Source organism: Pseudorasbora parva, chromosome 21, assembly GCF_024679245.1.
Source record: "Pseudorasbora parva isolate DD20220531a chromosome 21, ASM2467924v1, whole genome shotgun sequence".
NCBI lineage: Eukaryota > Metazoa > Chordata > Actinopteri > Cypriniformes > Gobionidae > Pseudorasbora > Pseudorasbora parva.
Window position 1 is genome coordinate 9,238,589 of NC_090192.1, and position 14,529 is coordinate 9,253,117.

Here is a 14,529-nt window from a genome sequence, read left to right on the forward strand (position 1 = left end):
ATTTTTGACGCGCTGCTCACGATGAATTAAAGCCACAGTACATTGTTCTGATCAAAATTAACCTGGTTAACATGAAAAATAACACATTTAACCATGAAATAATTTAGTGAAGTGGTTTCTCAGTCACCATGACATCCAGCGCTGTGGAAGAAAAAAAAGTTCTACACAAAAAACGAAGTCACTGCCATAAGTTTTTGCCTGAACTACAAAACTAATTTTAAATAATGTATGCCAGTTTAGCTTAAATTAAATATGAATTAAATTATGTATATATTATAACTATATGCTGGCATAACAGAAACGATAAACAAAAAGCAAGTGGTGTCACAGGCAGTGTTCTTCAGAGTGCACCTGTCCTGGAAAGACAGCAATGGATGACACTCTCATCGTGGAGGTTTAGAAGCACACAGTTCTCTGTGATCCACACAGTTTGCTTTATAAAGACTTGCAAGTGAAGGAAAAAGCATGGGAGGAAGTTGGTGAGCGTGAGCGGCTCTTGGTGCTGATGGTACGTCATTTTTAAGTGTTTTTGACAGTCTTTCGTTGTCTCACGAACGAACAACTAAATATGGATAGGTAAATAGAATATACACACATTAATATAGCACACAAACAGTATAGACATGTAGATAGACTATGATGTGCGTTATTTTGTCATTTTTTTTAAAAACGTTGTTAGATAATTTGCTCATTTAGTTATTAATTATTCGATAAATCATTAAGAAGTTTCCTCTTAGTTATTACAGTCATTTATGAATTATCTTTAAGAGGTTTATGACGGGTAATGCATGTAAATTTGATGCCTATCCAATATTTCAAGACGATTTCCTGAAGTTTCTCTTTTTAGCAATGTGCTTTTCATGGACATATAGTGCGATGGCCTTTCTTCTATCAAAAACTCGCACTAAACGAAATAAAAAAAACATCAGAAACAAGTGAAACGATTTTTTAAAAATAATGATAAATGCTTCATGATAAATCTGAATCTTTGCTTTATTTCCATTTCAAATACATTAAAGAGAAATGCAAACTTATCCATTATAGAGTAGCCTACTCTGTATACAACTGCGCGTGACAACTGCGCGCGACAAACGCTGCCTGTGTGAAAGGAAAAAGTGTGCGCGCTGCTACTGCTTTACACACGCGCTGCTTCAGCGCTGCCTACGCCCTGCTTACGCGTGCAGTGTGAAGCCGGCGTAACAACTCTCAATACCCTTCTGAGCTGTAATCGCCTAACTCTTGCCGGGCCAATCACATGGTGTATAGAGTCGGTGGGCGGGGCCATAATGACGACGGCCGAGTTGCGTTTGCGTGCTTCTAGTAAACACAGAAACTGGCGAACGGCGGTCTTTCGAATCAGCTTTGACCGCGACTCTGGAAGACTTGGAGTTAAGCTTTTCTCTGAGAAAAGAACAAAGAGCGGCACTGAAGTCATTCTTAAAAAGGGAAGATGTGTTCTGAGTTTTGCCGACCGGATACGGTGAATGTTTAATCTATCAACGAGCTCTGCTTCACCTTCGTTGCTCTGGTTGGTTGTTGCGCTATCCTATCGCGTGCAGAGGGAGTTTGAAAGACAACCGTTTATCCCGCCCCTCGGATTGAGCCCTGTCTATGGTGAGTTTCCAGACCAAACATCTTGATGTGGGTCTGGCTTGGCTTGTCAGACTAAAAATCATGCTGTATCTCTGCAATGGTTTTGCATAATGGCACCAAACTTTGTATGTGTCATTGTCACTTCACTCTGACCACACCACATCAATTTTGTAATTGCGTAATTGACTGTATGATTTTTCAGCCATTTTGCCTAAAATCATCTTACAATGTATTCATTTGTCATTGTTGCAGTTAGCCTGACACTCCCAGCCATGTTTTCATGTCTTATTATCTACTTTGTGCATAGCCCTGATAATTGCTGCTTGCAGCTATATTTTACTTTAGATTTACTATTGACTTAGTATAGCTACCATTGTTGTGTTTTGGATGCTGAAAGTCTGTTTGTGACTTAAGCATGGAAAATTGCAAGATATTGTCAATAAATTTAGAGGTATTATATCAACCCAATTATGGGTTTATGATATGTGTTAGCAATAACATTTTAAAAGATCATTATTCGACTTGAAAAATATGATGAAGTTAACTTCCCTACTTTTAAAACCAAATAACTGTGATTTCTTGTTACATCACTGCATCAATAGGAAGATAATTACGATAGTGATACCAAGTGGCCAACCAAAGGGAACACTGATCACCATAATGGTGAGTTCAAACTAAACATATTTTAGGAAAATCAACATCAATTTATGAGCAGCGTATGTGATGTTCTCTCAATTGTGTCAGTTGTATTGCTATTGACATTTCATCAAGATGACTTTGGGAAATGAGCGAATGCAATTGGAGAAAGCTTGCCCCGCCTTATTATTATTATTTGCTTGCTTGACAAAATGTCTCTCAAACAAATCAACTAAGTCTTTTCAATTAACTTTTATTTATATTGAGCTTTTTACACTACAGATTAAGATTTTTTTTTCAAAGCAGCTTTACAGAGATAAGGATGCAACAAAGTTTGTTTCGGCTGTACAGCAGATCTAGAAGAAAACAGTGAAGTCATAGTCCAGTTCAGTTTAGTTCTAAAACAATGGTGTCAATACAGGCAGATCATAATATTGTTGAATATTTAATGTCCCCAACTAAGCAATTCAAAAGCCAAAGGTGACAAAGGGGACAGTGGCAAGGAACCAAAACTCCATCAGTTGACAAAATGTAGAAAAACATTTTAGGAGAAACCAGGCTCAGTGGGGCGGGGGGGGGGGGGGGGGTGCAGCAGTCCTCATCTGACCAACGTATGCATGATTATGATTCAGGCTGCATTGCAGGTCAGAAGTCAGATTGGATCAGAACATTGAAACTATTTGTCCAGTTCTATCTGGTTGAAGAACGGATTCATCACGCCGGAGATGGGTTTGTTGAGGATCAGTGCCACTGGATGTTGTGTCGGTGAGGCCTTCACAGGGCTATTTGATGCGGTCTCTGCTGACACTTCAAACAGAAGTGGTTGTGTCTAGAAGCAGGTCTGATTTGGATACGGCCCAGATCTGGCTAACTACTATAAACCTTGGGATAACCGAGAGACTAATATTATTAATATAATATTCATATTCAGTCTTAACTTGGGGTTTCAAACAATGCACAGTATGTGAATAGGACAGATTACTAGATTTTTATATTTAAGTTTAAAAAGATGTTAGTTAGAACAACTATGGTGTTTTTTGCAGTGTACCTTTCTGGGCCTTGAAAGTGGTAGTTGCGTAGGCTGTAAAATAAGGGACAGAAATCTTACGGGTTTGGAACAACATGAGGGTGAGTAATAAATGACAGAATACAAATTTTTGACTAAACTATTCCTTTATGGATTCTGAACATAAAGTTCAAAAGTTTAGCATTTATTTGAAATATAAATATTTTGTAACATTTTAAAAGTCTTTAATTGCACTCTTAAACAATTGAATGCATCCTTGCAGAATAAAATGCATTACCTTATTTATTTATTTATTTATTTATTTATGTATTTATGTATTTATTTATTTATTTATTTATTTATTTATTTATTTATTTATTTATTTATTTATTTATTTATTTATTTATTTATTTATTTATATTTATTTATAACTCTTACCCAATCTTTTGCAATGATTCATGGATGGTAAATGTTTTTTTGAATCTGCATATTAATGATTTCTAAAGGATCATGTGATCCCAGGAGGAAGGATCACAGGAGTAAATTACATTTTAAAATATCTTCAAATAGAAAAGTAATTTTACATTGTAATAATATTTCACAATGTTATGTTAAAAACAAATGCAGGTATGGTGAGCATAAGAAACTTGTCAAAATATCATAAAAAAAAATCTTAATTATTCCAAAAAATTTGACAGGTGTTTTTTTTTATGACTGAAACATGAAAGCTATATTGTGCAGTGCAGCTTTTATTCAGTAATCTATTACAGCATCAGGAAAATCCCATCAGTTGTGTTTGCTGATGGTCCTGTGGCAGACTTCTCAGCAGTGACCGTGGGAGGCCGGCTAGTATGGGGATTTCCTCCAGTCTCCCACTCGACCAGCACCTCTGTCTGTCGGTCTGTCTCTTTCTTTCTTTCTCTCTCCTTATCGGGCCTGCTTCTCCTCATCCTTCTCGGGTGTGAACCACAGCAAAGCTTTTTCCGCCTGTTATGTCATATGATTGCAACTGTATTGCTATCATGGGTGTAGAAATGGACACGTTTCTTGAAATTAGGTCAACTGTGTCAGGAAACCGATTTAAGATGCCTGCCTCTAATATTAGAGATGTTCCAAAATATCTTGAATAATTCAAATGGGTATGTTCACACCATACAACACAAAGGAAGAAAATGTAATGGTTATCTTTGCTCTTTTAAATTGCAGATATGATACACAAGGAGGAAAAAAATAGAACTTGGGTGTATTAAATTATTTCTAAGAATAACTAAGAGTAAATAAAGGTTTTCTTTGACACTTCACTTCACTTGGCTTGTATTGTACATGTCCACATGATTATAATGCTACAGTGTGGACAAACACAGTACATGTGCTGCTCTATAAAGCACTGAATATCCTCGATCCAGTGAAAGCCATGATTTACTTCACTCTTCCTAATGCTAAGACACCGCTTAAACGAAACACATCCATCTATTCAGTCAATCAGATTTATTCTGGTTCCTGAGGAAAATTTTCATATTCATATTTCTAATATTTCATTATCACGCTACAGTCAGTAGAGTTATGACTGCAATAATGCCAATAGCTCTGTGAATGAATCTTTTTCAAGTGCAATATGAAAAAGCTGTTTATGGAGTCATTAACCTTATAAGTGATATTAAGAACAGGGAGATTTTTCCCTCAACAAAAAAGAAGAACGATAACTTAGACTGACAGACTTTAAATATAATGATATTATTAATTCGCTGGGTTAAGATTTGTGAAAATCGCAATTTGTCAGATTTCAGACTCTGTGACCCAGAGGAGAACTAAATGATTCATCTTGGTTGATTATCTCATATTGCCAAATAACTCACAAGTCAGTTTGGTTAGCCAATCAGAGCGGCTGTGACAAACGCTGGATGTTTCCATTGTTTGGATTTCATCATTTTTCATGACCTTGTTTGAAAAGAAATAATGGTTTTGTGGAAAGAATACTTTATTTAATTTTTAAAATCCACAGATGAGGGTGCAGCGTGCATGTTAGCATTGATAACATTGTTAACATTTTTAAATATTAACAACTAAAATGCGATTACTTAATTACTAAAAAAAAAATGCTCCATTGAAAATGTTCTAGTCGTTATATCGTTATATCACATCTAAATTTTTTCAGTTGGCCGAATTGAAAGTTCTTCCCCTTAAAAAGATGAAAGAGTCCTGCAATTTTCATCAGGTACATTTCTACTATGAGAGACAGAATGAGGGGAAAAAAACTGGAAAATCACATTGTCTGATCACCATCAAAATGATCACAAGAATGGTAAGTAAAAATCTCAGAACCACACAGAGGGACCTAGTGAATGACCTGCAGAGAGCTGGGACCAAAGTAACAAGACTACTATTAGTAACACACTACACCGCCAGGGACTCAAATCCTGCAGTGCCAGACGTGTACCCCTGCTTAAGCCAGTCTGCGCCCGTCTGAAGTTTTCTAGAGAGCATTTGGACGATCCAGAAGAGAATTGGGAGAATGTCATATGGTCAGATGAAACCAAAATAGAAGTTTTTGGTAAAAATTAAACTTTGGAGTGTTTGGAGGAGAAAGAATGCTAAGTTGCACCATGCCTACTGTGAAGCATTGGGGTGGAAACTTCATGCTTTGGGGCTGTTTTTCTGCAAATGGACCAGGGCGACTAATCCCGGTAAAGGGAAGAATGAATGGGGCCATGTATCATGACATTTTGAGTAAAAACCTCCTTCCATCAGCAAGGGCATTGAAGATGAAATGTGGCTGGGTCTTTCAGCATGACAATGATCCCAAACACACTGCCCCGGCAGCGAACGTGTGGCTTCGTAAGAAACATTGCAAGGTCCTGGAGTGGCCTAGCCAGTATCCAGTTCTTAACCCCATAGAAAATCTTTGGAGGGAGTTGAAAATATGTGTTGCCTAGCTACAGCCCCAAAACATCACTGCTCTAGAGAAAATGTGCATGGAGGAATGGGCCAAACTACGAGCAACAGTGTGTAAAAACCCTGGCGACTTACAGAAAACGTTTGACCTCTGTCATTACCAACAAGGGGTATATTACAAAGTATTAAGATTAACTTTTATTATTGATCAAATACTTTTTTTCCCACCATAATTTGCAAATAAAATTCTTTCTCCCATAGTTGAAGTGTACCTATGATGAAAATTACAGGCCTCTCTCATCTTTTTAAGTGGGAGAACTTGCACAATTGGGGGCTGACTAAATACTTTTTGTGCCCCACTGTAGAGTAACATAATACTGTGGTAATGAAAATTTTAAGTCCTTTAATATTTTTCTTTACGTTATAAAATCAGTTACACCCTTTAGTGAGGATCCTGCCTGAAAACCACAACATAACAATAATGATTTATTCTTTAAAGGTGCAGTGTGTAAATTTTAGTGACATCTAGTAAGGTTGTGATTTTTAAATGGACTGCATTTATAAAACACTTTCAACAGACCCGTGGCCACCAAAGCACTTTACATATTGCCTCACAAGCCATACAAGGTGCCATCCAGCTCATCAGGAGGAGCTGGGGTTAGGTGTCTTGCTCATGGACACCTCGACCCTTGGTCAGGTGTAACCGGGGATTGAACCACCAACCTTCTGGTTTGTAGCCAACAGACATGAACCACTGAGCCACTGCCGCACTATAATTGTTATGAATTTTAACTGCCAACTGCTCACCCCCTCCCTTTTGAAACACATAGAGAAGCTAATGTGGCCAACACAGGACAAAAATGTTGTCTTCTGAGACAGCAGAGAGTGACTAACGCTTTGTAGAGCAGTTTGTCCGTTTAGGGCTACTGTAGAAAAATGACGGTGCAAAATGGCGACTTCACTGTAAGGGGACCCGCGGTGTTTGTAGATAGAAATGGCTTATTCTAAGGTAATACAAACATAACGGTTCATTATGTAAGGTCTTTATACACCACTAAAAACATTATAAGTATACTATATTGCATCTCTGTCAATAAACCCTTATACATATTACACACTGCACCTTTAACTAATTCCCCGCAACTGACAGAATTTTTCATCTTTCTGAGTTTTCATTGTTATAGTTATGGTGGGGGTGCTATGACACATCTTCTGAAAGAGTACTGAATCTCCTGATCAAAAACAGGAGAAGAAGAGGCAGGAACAAGTGATATCATATGTAATCATATTCATATGTAAAATAGCGTGATCATCAACAATAATCAGCAAATCAAAAATGATTAATCTTCCTGAATGGAAAGTCGACCCAGGAAGAGCTATCTACTCCATGTTTTGATCATCTTTCTGAATCCCATCCAGACATAGTCAAAACATGATTTTTTTTTTCAGGTGTTTTAATTTTTATTTAATTTTTTTACTTACCCACATTCAAGTGTTGATAAAAAAGAATGCATTAAGCTGCTCTGTCGTTTGATATATTGTATGTTCAGGTATTCATACAATAAAATATTTTGGGGGCCATGAAACTTTTGTGAAAATGATCAAAAATGCTGGCGCTGGAGGGGAAAGAGTTAATAAAACAAATCAAATAAAACGGCTCTATAGAGTTGTCAGGTCATTGTCTGCCATTACCCCAGTGACCTCTGACATCTTCAGCTACACACAGCAGTCACTTGTCGTATTATTATAAAAAAATATATTCATTCAGATGTCATTTGACTTTGTGTCACCATGACTAAAATTATGAACAATAAATGTATGAAAAACATTTCCCAGAAGCCAAAAATCGATGTCTAAATTGAGTGGAATTTCAAGACATTCTTATCCACGTTTGAGAAATTTGTGAGAAAGCACCTGACAGCGGTGAGAGCTGTCTGCTAGTTTAACATGTGTAAGAATATTTGTCAGGCGCATTAGCTCACTGTGGGGTTCCCATTGTGTGTAAGGGGGCGGCCTTCAAAACCCCCCATCACATTCCCTTTCTGTCTTTTAGGGTGCTCTGTGTAGGAGGCTATGTGGGATTCCCCATACAACAGCTCCAAAAGCACATAGGAACCTGCCTCTGCTCGTCGACAGAAGACCCGCTCTAAGCAGAATCCTTCGTGACGGGACAGAGGATAGCGTGGAGGACAAAGAGAGCGTCTGAGGAGCGGTAGTCAGAGTGTGGGCAGCAACATTCTGCTCCTGAGGAGCCGGGGGTCTTCTATAGCTTGGCTGGCTCATCATTACTTTTCAGGCCAGACTTCAGCCAGGTGAAAGAGGTGACGGGCCGTCCTCCTACACGCGGATTCCAGTGGACACTGGGCACGCTCTCTCTCACAGCTGTCAGCGGATGTGACATGCTGACAGGAGAAGAGCGACAGGAAGTGCAGGGACTGCCACACACATACAAGAGTACTTATTGAACTACTTACTGCACGATATATCATCTACATTTTTTTTTTTAAGTAACAGGCATCATTCAGCAATAAATGTTCTAAAAAGTATATTAAAGTATTATCACATAGTGAGTATTTTGCCAGGAAATTATTATATTATTGTTTTTTGAATCCAGTTTTACGTAAAAATATCTGAACATTGGGCAGTGATCAGACAATATGTTAAGAAAATGATGTTTAAATTGCAGCACATATAATAGTTTGAGGTCTGTTCAATTTTTTAAAATGTTTTTGAAAGAAGTCTCATCAAGGCTGCATTTATTTAATCAAAAATTACAGTAAAAACATTAATATTGGGAAATTTTATTGCAATTTAAAATGCAATAGTTTGAATATATTTGCATATAACATATAATTTTATATTTTAATACATTTTAAAATGTAGTTTATGTGAATTTTCAGCATCATTCCTCCAGTCTTCAGCATCACATGATCCTTCAGAAATCTTATATTCAAATGCTGATTTACTGCTTAATAAACATTTCTTCTTATTATTAGTTTTTCAGGATTCTTTGATGAATAGAAAGTAGTTTTTAAAGCATTTTTTGTGATATTATAAATGCCTTTAATTTCAATATTTTGATCAATTAAATACAGTAATAATTTCCTTTTACAAAAAATCTTACTGAACAGACCTTCGAACAGCAAAGTGTGATGTGAGGTTCATACTGTACTTCTCACAGGAAATGGAAAGTCAACTGAATGCAGTGCTGAATGTGGCACATATTGACGAATACAGGTCATCTGGCAATGCTAGACATTCAGAAAAAATGCATACAATGCAGACTCTACACCGATCTGGCATAACATTATGACCACCTTCCTGATATTGTGTTGATCCCGTTTTTGCTGCCAAAACAGCCCTGACCCATCAAGGTGGGGCCTTCATGGATCAGACTTGTTTGTTCAGCACAACCCAAAGATGCTTGATTAGATTGAGATCTGGGGAATTTGTGGGCCAAGTCAACATCTTAAACTCGTTGTTGTGCCAATCATACCATTTTTGCACTCAAACTCATTGTTGTACTGCTTAAACCATTCCTGGACCATATTTGCTGCGTGGTCGGCTGCATTATCCTGCTGAAAGAGGCCACAGCCACCAGGAAATACCATGGTCTGCAACAATTCTTAGGTAGGTGGTAAGATCCACATGGGTGGACCGTGCCCACTGTTGGTGCTTTTGGTGGTGGACAGGGGTCAGCATGGGCACCCTGACTGGTCTGTGGCTACGCAGCCCCATACGCAACAAACTGTGATGCACTGTGTATTCTGACACCGTTCTATCAGAACCAGCATTAACTTCGCAATATGAGCAACAGTAGCCTGTCTGTTTGAACGGACCACACGGGCCAGCCATCGCTCCACACGTACATCAATGAGCCTTGGCCACCCATGACCCTGTCGCCGGTTCACCACTGTTCCTTCCTTGGAGCACTTTTGATACGGACCACTGCAGACCGGGAACACCCCACAAGAGCTGCAGTTTTGGAGATGCTCTCACCCAGTCGTCTAGCCATTACAATCTGGCCCTTATCAAACTGGCTCAAATCCTTACACTTGCCTATTTTTCCTGCTTCTAACACATCAACCTTGAGGACAAAATGTTCACTAGCTGCCTAATATATCCCACCCACTAACAGGTGCTGTGATGAAGAGATAGCAGCATGAAGCAGCATGCAGTATGGATTGAATGTTCTTCCAAACATGAAATAACTATGGTGCTTCAGAACATCACATAGCTCATATCCAGCTCGGAAGACATTATTCATGTGCTAAATAAAGGATCAGTCACACAGATGTAGCAGCATTTGAAACAGGTTCACAATGAAGCCCACTCTCCTACACGGCAGTTAGGATCGCTTTGAAGGAGAAAAGCAGGCTAGCTTTGCACCTCCGAGGCAGAAACAAAGGAAACTCTGTTGCAGTGGCCTGCCATACATGAACGGGCAGACGTTTTTTTCAATGAGTTATGACTCGATTCACATTTGTCCGTTGTCTCGATGAACACCCACAGCGTTCCAGAGACGGCCTTCTGGTACAGTACACAAAACACAGAGAGAGGCTTATTTACACTTTTGAGCAGCATAACTGAGTTATGTGGCCAAAATTAATGGGGATATTTGTTTTTAATGACCATGCAAGTTTATGTGTGTGTGTGTGTGTGTGTGTGTGTGTGTGTGTGTGTGTGTGTGTGTGTGTGTGTGTGTGTGTGTGTGTGTGTGTGTGTGTGTGTGTGTGTGTGTGTGTGTGTGTGTGTGTGTGTGTGTGTGTGTGTGTGTGTGTGTGAGTGTGTGTGTGTGTGTGTGTGTGTGTGTGTGTGTGTACACTGGTATTACACTTTAAATGTGGTTTATGAGGACATATCAAGTGTCCTCATAATTCAAATGGCCTTAAAACATACTGAATGATGTTTTTTGGAGAAAGTAAAAATGCAGAATGTTTCCTGTGATGGGTAGGTTTAGGGGCAGGGGCAGTGTAGGGGGATAGAAAATACGGTTTGTACAGTATAAAAACCATTACGCCTATGGAAAGTCCCTGTAAACCACATAGACCAACATGTGTGTTTGTGTGTGTGTGTGTATATACTGACCAGGCATAACATTTTGACTTAGTATTGTGTTGATCCTCATGTTGCTGGCAAAACAGCCCTGATCCGTCGAGGAATAGACTCCACTAGACCCCTGAAGGTGCGTTGTGGTATCTGGCACCAAGATGTTAGCAGCAGATCCTTTAAATCCTGTAAATTGCAAGGTGGGGCCTCCATGGATCAGACTTGTTCAGCACATCCCACAGATGCTCAATTGGACAGAGATTTGGGGAACTGAGAGGTCAAGTCAACACCTAAAATGTGCTCCTCAAACCATTTTTGCTTTGTGGCAGGACACATTATCTGTTGAACGAGGTCACAGACACTAGGGAATACCGTTTCAAGGCTGTACATGGTCTGCAACAATGCTTAGGTAGGTGGTATGTGTCAAAATAACATCCACATGGATGGCAGGACCCCAAGTTTTCCCAGCAGAACATTGCTCATAGAGTCACACTGCCTCCGCCAGCTTGCCTTCTTCCCGTAGTGTATCCTGGGGCCATGTGTTCACCAGGTAAGCGATGCATACACAGCCGGGATGAAACATGATTCATCAGACCAGGCCACCTTCTTCCATTGCTCCGTAATCCAGTTCTGATTCTCACTTGCCCACTGTTGAAGCTTAATTATTCATTTTCAGGAAAAGTTTTATGGCAAAAAAAAAAAAAGAATAATTACAGCTTCTTCTTTTTTTTTACTATGCAATAATAAATGCATGAAACAAAAACTTTAAAAAAAAAATTCCCACAGGAAAAAGATGACTACTATATAATCAGTTATTAATATTTCATTAGTTCTCTCTTGTTTTTGCATGTGTTTGTATTTCTTTGTATGACAGCCTGACCAAAGATTTAGCATGGTGCATCATGTTAACAGAAATAAAAGTATTGACTTCAAATACAACTATGTAATATGCTTACAAAATTTTGAACAGATTTTAAATATTATTTGAATAAAGGGTGAACATCGCTTCAACAAGATTGATTTTTCATAAAATTCTCGGCAGACCAAATGGCCTGAGCTTTGCTATCAGCATTAATCGACTCGTTTGTGTCTTTTTCTGAAATCCTGAGGATTTTTTTATTAAATTTTTCTGAGTAACAGATTACTAAATTGACCATTTAACTAAATTAAGCTAAATGATGACACTATTGTCTTCGGTAGAGCTGCTTTAGTTTAAATTTAAGTTGTTTCCTAATTGATGAATTATGCAATATTAACTGTTATTTATTACTGTGAAGCTGCTTTTAAACGATCTGTATTGCAACAAGCACTATAGAAATAAATGACTTGACTTTAGCAGATACTTTAATTAAACTAAGAAGTCTATTTTTGAAGAACAAGCATGTGAAAAATGTATATAAGTCAATGACTGTCAACTGAATAATCTCATGAAAGAGTCACTTCTGAGTGATATATAATATACTGTAGTATAATTTGCATGTAAAAACAGTATGAACTCAATCAAACAAATGCAGCACAGAGCTGAGCACAGGTTCTTATATGAAACATGCATTGGCCCTGAGAACTGTGAGTGTGGCATGGCAGTGTTTATCCTGTGATTCATGAAGCTCTATCAGATCCAGCTCTGCTCTCTGTCAGTAGTAATTGAAGAGCATTTGGATTAAGCAAGTGACACTTGACAACAAAAACAAAGTACTTGAGCTGCTGATGTCACTGACCAATAAGTGTACTCTTTGAATGAACAAAATATGCTGTGCAAGGAATCTCCAATCGCTGGACAGAGAAAACAGAGCATGTGATGCCGCCTGTGTCTTTGATGTATATATCATACGGTGCTTTTACATTGTTACACTGACCAATGTCTGAGTGACACATTACACATCACTCATCCAGGGATAACAGATGCCTGTCCCTAACCTTACCCGCATCCCACCTCAACAGCAGCAAAACATAAACACACTAACCTCATTTTACCAAAAAAAAAAAAAAAATGTAATTAGTAGTTAAAGACACCTAATATGGGATTTTATTTCGCATTTGCATTCACTAGGTCAAATTAATCTGATCATTTAGTGAAGTAAATAGTGGTCAAAAGTTATATCTGGCCTAGGAAAACTGACACCTTCAAATGATAGCCTGTTAAATATTTGTTGACGATTTTTTAAGCATATTAAGTAGTTGTGTTTGGAGTCAATTCTTTTATTAACAAATAATACAAATAAGTTATTAACACACAAGAGAGAATCGATGAAATATTAATATATATTTCATATATAACTGATGTTGCATGTTTTTTTGTCCTGTGAGGTTTTTTGTTTTTCTATGCATTTTTGCATAAAGAAATAAGCAATTTTTTTTCCTGTTAAATACCTTGTACCAAGTTTATTGTTTTGTTCTGCTCTCATCTTTCAAATATATTACATATTTTCCCGTATATTTTGATGGTTTAATTACATAGGGCCATTAAAAACAATTGGCATTGGTTTTGGCCACTACTGTATATGGATATACTTAACACACTTGGCTTGCTGTCTGGAAGGCTTGACATCTGAATAACCACCGAACTTAAATTAATTAGTAATAAAATAGACATAAAAGTGAAGACGTGCTGATGGAGGAAAGCCGGAAGAATTGTCAACGTAATGCCTATTGTGTTGTAGCTGCATTACAATATAAACTTTTATATATTATATAAATTGATATTAAATGTATTGTATTTTATGTTTTGTGAATATTTGTTCAATTGTATTAATATTTATACCAAAATATTGTTGCTTTGTTGTTGAAGTAGGCTACCCTTACACATATGCTACACAGCATAGTACAGTAATGACATCAGAAACAATACTATGTGTTTATATAATATATGGACTTCAGAGTACTTGTACAGTTAAAAAAGGAAACATCATGTCCAAAAACAAAACTACTGTGTGTGTGTGCCCTACCACGAAGTCCAAGAAATGGTCATGCTGTGTTATTATTAGCAATTTGTAGGACAAAAGCGCCCTCTAGTTGTGAAGTAACGTCGCAGAACAGAGTTTGGACATCATCAGATGAGACGGATATGAGGCACGGGCATGTAACTTATTACGAATGTGATATAACTTCGCGGGATTTTTTTATTTTATTTATTACAGTTTTTCCACAATTGCTAAGACACGTCACTAATCCCCATTCCATGAACCAAATTTTCAAGGGGCTACCCATTTATCGAATAAATCACTAGTTAGACGCCATTTCCAAATCTCATTCACTCCTTTTTGCAGAGCTCTAAACATATTCTCACTCCCTAAAACACATTTTGCACTGTGATGCACTTGTTGCAAAACGCTAATTACAAGCACAAAAGTTAA